Source organism: Schistocerca piceifrons, chromosome X, assembly GCF_021461385.2.
Source record: "Schistocerca piceifrons isolate TAMUIC-IGC-003096 chromosome X, iqSchPice1.1, whole genome shotgun sequence".
Taxonomy (NCBI): Eukaryota; Metazoa; Arthropoda; class Insecta; order Orthoptera; family Acrididae; genus Schistocerca; species Schistocerca piceifrons.
In genome coordinates, this window is record NC_060149.1 from 13,711,039 (window position 1) to 13,724,793 (window position 13,755).

The window sequence follows — 13,755 nt, forward strand, 5'->3', positions numbered from 1 at the left end:
AATATATTGTGCATTCATATAAATGCAGTTGTTTAGATAACATTTTAAATTTTAATATTTGTAAACATATACGTGCATGTGTCAAATCCATGTCTGGTTCTGTCTAGAAGAGTTAGCAACATTTCTTGCCCTCTAGTGTAGATCATGAATATGTGATTGAGGAAAATCTGCGGACATGTTTGAACAGGATGCAATATCTCACTGCAAAACTATAGTTGCACTCAGCAAAAGAACAGTGTGGACAGCAAATGAAGGCCAAAAGTCTGAAATGTCTGAAGAAGATTGTTCATGATTTGAATGGAGATTTGTGTTTCTCACAATAAAATACACTAAACGTGAATGCCAAGGCTAAAATTCAAGCTAGGTTTTTTTCCACAATGGGGAGGAGGATTTCATGAGGGCTTATGAAATGTTAATCCAAATAAAGGAAACCCCATGTTGGAATATCCACAATATTAGGAAAAGGGTCTAGTGCTACTCCCTGTAAAGATGACACTTTGAATTGCAGACAGGCACAGCAATAAGACTTACACATTTAGCTTTAGGTCAAAGCCTTCTTCAGAAAAGAAAACACACACAGATTCATACAAGCAAGCATACCTCGTGCACACCTGGCCGCTATCTCTAGCAGCGGTCATGTGTGAGTGAAGTGTGCTTGCTTGTATGTGTTTTCTTTCCTGAAGAAGGCTTTTGCCGAAAGCTAACTGTGTGACAGTCTTTTCATTGTGCCTGTGTGCAGTTCAACATGTCATCTTCATGGTAAGTAGCAATCTATTCTTTTCCTAATATTGTTAATGCAAATAAAGGAGTTTTTTTGTATACTATGGCAATATTTCTGTGTGTGTGCATGCAGCATTCCATGTTGTTGTTGTTGTTGTCGTTGTTTTAGGTGAATAAAAATTGACTAAGTGTTTTTTGATTTTTGTTAATTATGATTTACTAAAATAATGTTATCCCCCTATCTTGTTAAATTCAAATAAATCCCTACACTGTAATTGAGTGATATCCAATTGTTGACAAGAAAATGCATTGCTCAATGAAACATTTATCATTGGTCTGCGTCAGAGTTTGGTAAAGAATTTGAATGAACAGAAGTTGACAAGAAAGTAATGGAATTTGTGTCATGTTTTTACTGTTGTGCATGAAAACTGAACACGAAAAATTGAAGGATTTCATGTCATGCTACAGCATGTCTTTGTTTCTATTGGGGGGAAAAAAAACAAAAAAAAAAAACAAAAAAGAAACCTGGGCGATTTGTTCTGAAATTCTCAAAAGTGCTTAACTACCAAGTCTGTTATGACAAAATACTCTAACTCACACAGAGCATGGTTTTAATGAACTTGATTTGTGATTGTGTATTCAGAAGACAAATCAATATGCTAATTTAAGTTCAAACACAATATGTGCTTTTAGCTAATAGTAATTTACTTACTTTCTATGAAATATAACTCTTTAGGCAAACTGAGAATAAACAGTAGTTAATTGTTTACCAGTTATTCAGTTAAGAATATGGCCTGCTTTGAGTGAGTCTGATAGTGAACATCTTGCACCTGAAATTTTGTTTGTAGTCTGAGATGTAGGTTAGGTTGGAAGGTGAAAATTACCATTATTATTACTATTTATTACCAATTACATGTTGTTCATCAGCAGTGGCTGGATAGACAGTGTCAAAAATTACAGACTGATGTATTAAAATGTTACAAAAATTTCTTTAATAATTAAGCATTTTACTACAGATACATTTATTCTGCTATTAACATTTTAGGTTTGACATTTACTATTTTTGGAGAAAGTTCAATAAATCCATTCACTTTCTTCACAGTCAAAACATTCCTGGATGGGACTATTGCAGACACAGTTTTAAGTCTCCTGAAATTTTGTTCATGAATCTCTCCACTCGCAGGACCTATATTTCCATGGCTAGTGATCCATACATTCTCATGGCAATGTTCAGAAAGCTATCTCTTGTTTTGGACAGTCAACAGGCTGGTATGCTTATGCTCTGTTGCAGGTGTTGTGGTCATGTATCTCATGCTTCTTGCTGAAGGAATTTAAATTTCTTTAACATGAAGGAAGTACAAAAATTCATAATAACTCTAAACAGTCATTATTCCCAATTTTGTGAGTAATGGCCTGCAGTGCTCCTGTCTTGTGTTCAATGTTATGATCTTTACTAGCCTTTGTCACTGAGGCTACATATCAGTTTTTGTGTTTGTGGTTCATTGATTTTCATTTTGTTCGTAACAAATCATTTTTTTTTCACATAAAACAAAGCATCTGCTTCTTCTTGACCCTTTCTGGCGTTGGTGACTTTTGAGTACAAAGTTGTGTCATCTGCAAACTGCAAGACCTGTTGATGAGAGCTGAGTCAGTTGTAAAGTCTAGGAACAGGAGGGGCCCATTACTGAACTCTGTGGCACGCCATATTCCAACTTCCGTTCATAAGATAGTACTCTTTGGACTGAGATGATCTGTCTTCTGTTTCCCAGATAAAATTTGAGGGTTGAGAGAACAGTGCCTCCAACTCCATATTGACTGAGGTTATTTAGCAGTATCTTGTGAGGAATACATTCAAATGCCTCATGAAGGTCACAAAGTGTCAGTACTAAAGATTATTTTTCTTCAAAACTGGACTTTATCACAGTAACCGAACCTAGTGGTGCTGCTATTGTAGATTTACCTTTGCAAAACCATGTTGTGCGTCTCAGAAGAGTTCATTTATTTCAAATTTAAGATTTGGTCTTTCATTCAGTCTCAATGACTTATCAAAGAATGGAATTGTTGAGATTGGTCTGAAGCTTTTTATCATGGCACGATCACCCCTCTTACGAGCTGGTACTTTCCATGCTGCAAGCTTATATATTTCCACTATCCGTTTCCCCCTGTGCCCCTCCATCACATGGTTTTCTTAGTGCAGACCCTGCTTGGACCTGCTTTACGATTTAGGACTCAAGTTTCCACTTCCAGCATTTTCCAGAACTTTTCATTAAATAAACATATGATCCCCATTGTTGGGTTTGACCTGCCACCAATTTTCAAAAGTCTCCAGAAGCGTTGTTTGTACATGGAAGGTGGTGCGATGCAGTGTACCCTACACCTTTGTGCCTTTCCATCTTTTCACTCTTTTCTTTAATATGGTAACATACTCAAAACCCAGCATGGTAGCCATCCTGTTGTGGGAGTGTTGTCAAGTACCTGCACGATGGTAGCTCCCTGACCGTGCAGGTATCACACAACTGGTGCCTGAGCTGAAATCTCCCAATATATGCCAAAGAGTATGTGCCCATTTTGACTGGGGCATAGGGATTCTGAGCAACAGATTACTGGCCAGTTAGCTATTGCTGAGACTGGGTGGCCCCCACGGTGAAAGCCCCTGTTAAAGAGTGGGTGGCACCACGGCAGATGAGCCGCAAATGAAGCGGATGGAGTTATCTCCCCCTGGTGCCCATATGGCCCCAGCTGTCTCTATGGAAGGAAAGCCCTTGTTTAATGCAGAGGGATATAAGCCTCAAATCTTCCCTTCCCTGGCTATGCCATGGGAGGAGTGTGCAGCTAAGCGGCAAGCAGGGAAAAACTCCCTCCAATACTTAGTTTGCATAAGAACTGATGCGGATTCCTTCCTGGCCACAAAGCCCTTGTTCTCTGTGGAGAACACAGAAGACAAGTCTGGGGAAGTGGCAGCCATCTCTAAAATAAAAAGTGGGTCAATTTTGATTAAAACAACATCCCCTGCCCAGTCACAGGTACTGCACGCTTGTAACAAGGTGGGCAACTTACCGCCAACTGTCGTTCTTCATAATAGTCTAAATATGGTTCAGAACATCATTTTCAACTGATACCTGCTATTGCAATCTGATGATGAGCTACACACCAGTTTGGAGTAATGGTGTGCGCACCCTGTAGTGTACATAGGGGGTCAAAGGACAATAGGGCCATTACTGGTGCCTTCATCTTGGCCTTTGAGTGAAATTCATTGCCTGAAAAGGCCAAGGGGCACATGTCTTCATGTTGCATTGCTAGCCCCATCTGTAGAAGAGATTGTGGACAAGTACTGCATTTGAATGCTTCTTGTGCCCCCCCCCCCCCCCCACTCTGTATCAACTGTGGAAAGCTCCATTCTCCCTCCTCACTGGTTTGCATCATTTTCCAGAGAGAGAAGAAGATACAAGAAAACAAGAGTCTGTACATACTGACTCATCAAGAGACCATGAAGAAGTACATGCAGTTGCACCCAGCATGGATAACAGTGTCATATACTACAGTTATGACAACACTGCCCTCTTTGACAACAGTACTGCCACCCTTTACATTTCCTACAGTGGGTCCTCAAGGCCACTTGACCATGCCTGATTCCCCTGTCCCCATCCCACATGGTCGGGAGCCCTCCTTTTGCTGCTTTCCCCACAACTGCTTTAGAACATTGGCATTCCATCCATCAGGAACATTGGTCCCCACCTTCCAGCCAGAGACAAATCACCTTCCTCCAGCTTCTGTCACCAGGAAGGGGTCTCTCAGGACACTTCCTTCCAAGGTTTCAGCTGGTCTACAACCAGATACCAGCCATTATCTGAAGGAGCCACAGAAAAGAAGTTCTCCAAGAAGAACTCCCATGCTACCAAATCCCATGTGTTCCACTCGTGTGGAAATTCTAGTGGCCTCTGAGGCCCCAGCTTGCACCATATAATGGCACCCAGAATCTATGAGTATTGATGCCATAACCCCTCAACCAATGGCAGCAGGTAACCCTAGCACATAACCCACCTCTTTGGTCCCATCATGGCCTCATAGTACAACAACATTATTCTCCAGTGGAATTGTAGCAGTTTTTCCCACTACTTGGCTGAGCTACAACATGTTTTAAGCACTTTTCTGTCTTCTGCAGTGCCCTCCAGGAGACTTGGTTTCCAGCAACGGGGCCCTGGCCTTTCATGGATACCAAGGATATTATATGAATCATGCTATGTATGACAGGGCATCAGGCAGAATTTGTACGTATGTTCTGGACACTCTATATAGCAAACTTCAGCCTCATAATACACCTTTTTAGGCTGTGGCTGTTTGGGTAAGGGCATTCCAGGATATTACACAATCTGAATGTGAAGTGTCTCAGAACATATTGATTTGTTTTCATTGGTTTTTCAGCCCCCCCCCCCCCCTCCCGCCCCAGTCTTTCCTAATCTTGGACGATTTCAACACCCATAACCTTTTGTGGGATGGAACCACAATCACTGGCCATGTAGAGACCTCGTAAACTTACCGGCACAACTTAACCTTTGCCTCTTGAATGCTGGTGCCCTCACACACTTCAGTGTGACTCACGGAACTTTCTCGGCTATTGACCTATCCACTTGCAGCCCTTGTCTTCTCCCATGCATTGAGTGGAGAGTGAATGATGACCTCTGTGGTAGTGACCACTTTCCATTCTTTCTGCCCCTCCCTCAGCATCCCTCTGCTGGAGGCCTGCCCAGATGTGCTGTCAGCAGGGTTGACTGTATAACATTACAATAACATCAATGGTTAGTGGCAGACAACATCATAGAGGCTCTTTGAAATAATGCAAAGATGCTATCTCCACATGTTGGTTATTTTTGCAGGAAATGAGTACGCTTACATAGTGTAGCCATGCGCCATATGTCTTACAAGAATTGTCCTTAGAATTCAAATACAGTAGTTATATATTTACTCAAGAAGAGCAACATTTAGCCATAGAAAATAGTTTTAGAATACCAGAATGTTGGAAAGTTGTATAAATCTTTGTTATTTTGGACAGACTACATTGTGTGTCAGAATGTGAGAGAAGCAGTGCAAGTGGTGAGGGGCCAGATGCATGTTGGTTGGTGTCTTTACCATTTGGGCAGCTCTGGAGTGTGGATGTGAGCATTTAACTGGGTTAAAGTAATATGTTTTAAAACAGTGATTTTTATTTAGCCCAACCAGCTGCATTAAGTGAACAAATATCAGGTAACACTTAGTATTGGCCAGATGCCAAGCAAAATTTTCCATAGCGAGAGCCAATAAGTTAACAGAAAACAATGACAAGATTTTCGTAGTGAGCAGGATATCAAAATGTTGTGATGTCCCTACCACATTTATGCAGTTCTTTCAACTTCCGACAGTAACCTCGTAAGCACTTCTCAGTGGAGATCTGTTATCCTTTCCCTATTCATGTTTTCCAACACGTTTCAGCAAGTACATTTATGTAGTTCTTTCAACTTCTGACAATAACTTCGTAAGCACTTATCAGTGGAGGTCTGACAAAATGGGGGCTCGTCCGCAATGTCTGACTCATGTCAGATGACCCAAAAGCAGTGTTGGTTGTAGCAAGAAGCAGTGAAGAAGGATTAAATGACAATTTGGTGCTTCAACTGGAGATTGGCAGCAAATAAAGCAGCAGGAACCACGTGGGCAGCAGAAGCAAAGCACAACAAGACAACGGCAGATTCAGTGCAGCAGCATCTTCTGGCACTATGAAGTGCAGTAACAGAGACAAAAACTTCTAAAGTTTAGTAAATCTGCTAGTATGTGCTATGTGTAGCATTTATTGTTGTGTACTACAAATGTTTGTGTATGCTTTCTTTGTTTGTTATAATGGGGGAACCAACAACAGAAAATAATGCTGCATGTGTTGTGGAATCAACAGATGAAAATATTATTGCTACAATAGACATTACTTGTGTAGGTACATTCAAAGAAATTTTAAGCTCTCTTGCTTGATTGCATAAAACTGTAAATGATGTTCAAGGGAGCCAAATGAATGAACAAGTAAAAGAAGCTAAGAGTAGTATGAATGAAATAAAAAGCAGTATGCAGCCTGTGGAGGAGAGATTAAATCAGGGGCTGTCAGAAATGGAAGGCAAGCTAAGATTAGAAACAGATAGAAATGAATAGGAATGTGTCAGATTAAATGTAGAGGTAAGGGACGAAATTGTTAAGTTGAATGAAAAGTGCACAGCTGAAAATTCCAAATTGGAGGAACAGCTGAAAGGGCAGCTCAAAAGGAATGATATTGGTATAACAGAAAATGTTAGTGGAGTACATAGTAATGTGAGTTTATTAAAGCTTGACATTAATCCTGTGATATCAAAGAAAATGGAAAACGTAGAGTCAAAGGTAGCCAGGATGGAACATGGAAACATTAGCAATATAGTAAATATGCTGCCCATACATAATGTTCAGAACATTAGATGTTTTAATAATGATGGAAAATGTCACCCTGCCAGTTTTGTTGCATATTTTAGAGATCAATTTGTGGATGGAAAGACTGTGAGGTGGATGCTCAGGTGAGATACACCAAACAACACCTTATAATCAGGACTTCATTTATTCACCTCTTTACACAAGTAAGGCTTACAAAGAACTAGATGGCGGAACTACACAAAGATAATGTTTTGCTTAGTTCAAAGATGATGCTCAGATCGATACTGGTGTCGACCTCATCGGCGCCACATAGCCCCCCCCCCCATGACTATGGCATCGGCAGGTGTGGTCCACGAGAGCCGGACCACGGTCAGCTTGACAGCATCGTCGGGAAGCTGTGTGGGTAGATGTCGTGAAGGAAGGTCCGGCCACCGAACCTGGAAGTCATTGAAGGGCGCCAGGCGTCGTACTGGGCATGCTGGCCGTGCGACGACAGGTAGGCTGGCGGTTTGCGGAAGGAACGGAGCGATGACGACGATGTCTCTGGTGGGCGTGGCGAACACACAAAGCATGTCCAGGTCGATGTCGGGCGAGAGGGGAACACATTTCACCAGGTGGCAGGGTATGGTACAGGTTGTGTCATGAGCACCGGATGAAGGGAAACACACAACGAACAGTGTGTCATCGCGTAATATTATTGAGATGTCGTAGATTATGTCCGGGGGGACAGGCACAAACACCTCGGGCGGGGGTACGTTCAAGACTGGGGGACGTGAGAAACCTCGATAGGGCGAGGCAGGTGATGGGCGAGAGGTCGAAGGGACCGGAGAAGGACCCAGTGGTGGGGGCGTGATCGTAGATAAGCTCGACGTGGGGAGCATGTGATCGCTCAACGGAGTGCGGGCGACCGGAGTAGATGGCGAGGTCGTAGGAGAGCTTGACGATTGGAACTGGAAGTCACTCGATGGAGTGTGTGAGACTGGCGTAGAGGGCGAGGTTGGAGAAGAGCTCGACGATTGGAGCTGGAAGTCACTCGACTGAGTGAGTAAGTATAACGTGGAGGGAGTGGTCCGAGCGTCGTGAGCCACGACAATGAGTGGCGTGGTTGGGGCCTGAAGGGGGGAGGAAGCGGTCTCGACATGAGCAGGCTTAAGTCTGTTGAGAGAGACTTTTATCTGGATGTCATAAGTGTTAACTGAGTGCCGGAGAACTCGGTACGGGCCGGTATATGGGGGTTCGAGGGGAGCATGGACAGTGTCATCTTGGAGCATGACATACTCGCAATTGTTCAGAGATTTCGGGATGTGAGCCTTGGGGTGGGAATGGCTGACAGGCAGAGGGATGTGGAGGTTGATGAAGTGGCATCTGATGCGGTCCACGAAGGAAGGTAAGTCAGACTAAGGGAGAGAAGCGGAAGGGCTCACAAGTTCGCCAGGGAGAACAATGTTCTGGCCGTATACAAACTCAGCTATTGTGCCTTCGAGGTCTTCCTTATAGATCGCACGAATGCCGAGCAGCACAAGGGGAAGGGCCTCCGTCCAAAGAGAGTCGTGGCATCAAATAGCCGCCTTGAAAGTGCGGTGCCAGCACTCAACTAGCCCATTATTTTATGGGTGATACGCTATGGTATGGCTGTGCTGGATGGCGCAAATGTTAAAAATCTCGTTGAACAGGGCCAGCTCAAATTATCTGCCCTGGTTCAGTCGTGATGATAGCTGGACATCTGAAACGCAATACCCATGACTCGACGAAAGCTCAAGCGACAGTTTCTGCCGTGATACTGGGGAGGGGGACAGCCTCGACCCAGCAAGTTGTTTGGTCGATAGACGAGAGAACATAACGAAAGCCGTTAGAGGGGGGAGAGGGCCGACAATGTCAATGTGAATATGCTGGAAACAGCCAGGAGGGATCGAAAAGGCGCCGAGGGGGGGTGAAGTGTGCTTGTGTACTTTGCAGCATTGGCACGCGACGCAGCAGTGTGCCCATTGCTGAAGTCGTCGTTGACATTCCTCCACACAAAGCGCTCCACTACGAGGTGGGCGGACGCACGAACACTGGGGTGGGCTAAATTATGCAGTGCGTTGAAGACAGCTCGACGGAGTGTGGTTGGGATGAGGGGGCGTAATGTGCCCGTACTGTCGTCACACCAGATCTCACTAGAAATGCCTGGGAAGGTGCTGCGGACGAAGTGTACTGAAGAGGTAGAGTCTGAAATCGGGTTTCGTGTGACCTCGTCAGTGGGGTGGAGGTTAGGCAGTTCAGAGAGGTCTGACAGCGAATGAACGGCGTCGACTTCGTGAAAGGAAATCACCAACTATATTGTCAGCACCCTTTATGTGTCTGACATCGTTGGTGAACTGAGATATGAAGTCCATGTATCTGAAACGGTGAGGAGGTGGATCAGCTGGCAGGTTTGAAATGGCCGCAGCCAGGTGCTTGTAGTCTGTTAAAACATAGAAAGGGCGTCCATCAACGTCGGTCTTAAAATGCTTTATCACTTCATAGACTGCGAGCAACTCCCTGTCAAACGCGGAATATTTCCATTGTGCATTGGTGAGCTTGTGCGAGAAGAATTGCAGAGGCAAAGTTTGGCCGTCGACTGTCTGGCTAAGGACAGTGGCAATGGCAGTATCGCTCGTGTCTGTGGTGATGAAAAGCTGCTCATTGGGATGAGGATGCTCGATGGTGCAGGCCTCGGCAAGAAGATTTTTGAGGGCAGTGAAAGAGTCAGTCATAGCAGGGGTCCATGGAGTGGGCCGAGATCGAGAAGTCTTGGTGCCTGCCAAGGTGTCCGTCAGTGGAGCCTGAATCTCCGCAGCCGGAGGTAGATGACGGCGATAATAATTAACCGTTCCCAGAAAGTGCCGGAGCTCTTTGAATGACGAAGGTCTGGGTAGGTCTAGTATTGTTTGTACTTTGTCAGGGGGCGATGAAATGCCGTCAGTAGTGACCCGAAAACCAAGAAAAGTGACAGCTGGTTGATGTAGCTGCAATTTGTCCTGGTTGGTCTTGATGCCTGCTGCCGTGAGAGTGTCCATAACAGTTTGCACATGTCGAATGTTGTCCTCGACGGAGGAGCTGAACACAAGAATGTCATCAAGATATGCAAAGCAGAATTTAATCCGAATAGCACTTCGTTGATGAAGCGTTGTCAGGTCTGGGTTGCGTTTTTCAGACCGAAGGGCATGAATCTAAACTGAAATAACCTGATTGGGGTGGTGATTGCTGACTTCTTGGTGTCTTCAGGAGCCATGGGGATCTGGTGGTAGGCCCATTTGCAATCAATGACAAAGAACGTGGTCGCACCTGCGAGGGAACAGGTAAAGTCGGCGATGTTGGGTATGGGGTAGGTGTCCGTAATTGTTCGTGCGTTTAGTCGATGGTAGTCTCCGCACATGCACCACGACCCGTCTTCCTTGGGTGTCATATGAATGGGCGTAGACCATCTGCTGGCAGAGGGTTCGATGACGCCGGAGCTTAGAAGTTCAGAAATCTGCTTTTTAAGGTCAGAGAGGTGCTGGGGCCAAAGTCGACGTGGTTTACTGGACATCGGGGGCCTGGCGTGAGGTGAAGCTTGTGAACCGTGCCATTGGTGATGACGGAAATGTTGCCGGCGGCACGGGAGATGGTTTGTTTACAATGTGAGGTGGGCGGGGCAGGTGGGGCGAGGTCGTGGTGTTCGTAGCCACTCGGCGGATCTGACGGGAGCCGTGGCGGCGAAGTGTCCCAGGAGTCAATGTGACAAGATGGCCGCCGGCCCGAAGCAGTGGCACCATGGTTGGGTGAGCTTGGTAGAGCTCGTGAAGTGTTAGTGAGTCCATTGTCTGAGGGTGCGGCCTGTGGCAGCACGGTCATGGGTGAAGCGCTTGGCGCGAGTGCACTGTTTGCGTTATCAGTGGCGATCGCTCGGCGGCGCACAGGAGCTGAAGTTGCATCGTTTGCCGTGCTGTCAGTTAAGGGAGTGGTAGGAGCTGTCAGTATGGGAACACGTGACGCTCGTTGCACATGCGCATTTGTGTCCGGTCAAGTGTCAAATGCTGCCATGTAGGGGGGTGTGGTCCTATGGAACTGTCGGTACACGTTATGGTAGACTTGATAGCATAGTTGCGAGGGGTAGCAGGAGGTAAGCACACGGAGGCTCGATTGCTGGGACTATAAGCAGATTTGGCACACTTACTGACCTTTCTTTGTCCTTGCTGCAGTGTCTGTAATTCCTTTGTTGCGTTGGATAGCTGGAGCTGAGTTTCGTGGTACCAGAGGGAGAGCTCAAAGTTTTCCTAGCGTAGGTGAGCGACGTGTTCAAGCTCGACAAGGCACTTGTGCGTTGTTTCTTGTAACATCGTTGACAGAGCCGAGCATCTACGGATGAGATGAGCCCGGACCAACATGTCACGGGGGGGGGTTTACTCGACGGAGCACAGGAGAAGTGAGTTTTGGACGGGTGATGAAACACGGTGTTTCACACTATGTCCGGTGAAAGTTTGTGGTGTCACAAAAACTCAATGCCTAATACAGATTCCTCAATATTGCACACTAAAATACTCCACTCAAGTTTGCAGTTTGCAGAGAGTGAGACATCGTGGGAGGTTGAACCCAAGCATTGTAGTTTAGTAGAATTCACAGCTTGCAGTGTAGTATGATGAGGGAGGATGTTCAACGACAGTAAGGACATAGACAGCAGCGAAACATCGGCGCCTGTGTCCACTAGGAAAATGTATCCCGACGAAATGTCTTTAATATAAAGTCGTCCATAATTATCCCAGACAGAATGGAGCACTGGGAGGTGCCTATCATGTTGTGCACATGAGACGGCACCCGGACCTACCTGCGATTTGCATTTGAGAAGCAGCAGGGTGGTCTGCAGTTCCATGCCGCCTCACCAAACTGTGTGTGGAAGTAACAGTATGGATAGTGCGGTTGCATTTCCTGCGGGAAGTTCGTTGCCAGAGGCGATAGCTGAGGTTTGGTGGCTGCAGCCGGTTTGGTTGCAGGAGGGGGTGTGACCGAAGGCAGAGACGGTGATGTCCCAGCTGTTTGTATGCTGCATCCCGGAGCGAGCGGAACAGTCGGTACAGTGCGGCCCTGGCCGCAGGAAGAGGAGCCTGAACCTGAGACTTCGCAGGTAGGCAGTGGCTGGCAAAGTAGAGCAGTGATGCATCATGTAGTTTGTCAGCAATCGTCATTCGTTGCTCGACAGGTTCGGGAGACCTCTGAGCCAGAGCAAAGCGGATGTGGGGAGATACTTCATCTGTCCAGATGGCGAGGAGAGCTGTGTCAGAGAGTAAATCGTCACTGACCAGGGCCTGTGTTGCAGTCCTGGCGGGTGTACATCGCCCGCAACACGATTCATGTCAATCACAAAATCCGGTGTTAGGCGTTGGGCCGAAGCCATTGTTCGAATGTTGTGTTGAATATAACCGACGTAGAGGCCGTGGACACAGTAAAACGGCGAAAACGGGAGACGTTACAACTCTGGGTCACCAGTGAGGTGGATGCTCGGGTGAGATACATCAAACAACACCTTATAATCAGGAGTTCATTTATTCACCTCTTTACACAAGTAAGTCTTACAAAGAGCTGGATGGCGGAACTACACAAAGATAATGTTTTGCTTAGTTCAAAGATGATGCTCAGATCGATACTGGTGTCGACCTCATTGGCGCCACAACTGATTTGCAAAAGATTATGACAGGGGCATTAGAAAGGGAAGCTTTGACATGGGCAAACCAAAATTGGGACAATTTTATGGCTTACGAAGACTCTGAGAGGGGATTTTTAAATAAATACCATGGAGAGGTAAAACAACCCAGAATCCAAAATAATTTTTTTAAATGGGACTGTATACAGACTATGGAAGTGAAATATGAGAGATTTTTGTGTGAGGGAAATAGAAAAATTAGCACATTTGGACAAGCCAATGGGGACATTGATCATAATTTCCACTTTAAAGAGGAGACTGCCTGAAAATGTACAATGGGATCTCAAAAATGCTCCAGGAGATGATGTAGACTTATTCCTTGATTACGTTGGGAATGTGGATACTGCTTTACCATTCAGAAACAGAAAAAATTCCGAAATGACAGAAATCATGATGGAAGAGGAATTACAGGGATGACAACAGAAACTGTCACAGAGATTCCAGGAATGTTGGTAGGAGAAATTCAGGATAAAATGATAGAGGGGATTACAATAGATCACAATATGATCATGTTGAAAGGACAGCTTGGGGATCAGACAGTTCTCACAACCGGGGAAACGAATAGGTATTCCACCTGAGGTCTGAGCTGGGATAAAGACTGACAAGGCTTGGAAAAGGACCAAGAGGAAACGTCTGACTAAGGAACCTATGTGTACGCAGTTTAATTCATTCCGTATGGAGGGGACTTTGGGTGAAGGTGAATTTTGGGGAGAATTTTTTGAAAGTTCTGGGTAGAAAAGGAAGGGGATGAGAAAATTCAAAGTAAAGAATGTCAATGAAAATCTAAATGATCTGTTTCAATGGGCTGAATCAAGTAATGGAGTGAATGAAGATTCAAATATTTATGATAATAGAAATGCCAGTCCAGCAATTTTGAGCTACCATAGTGCTGTTTGTTCTGATATTGTAGCTGACAATAG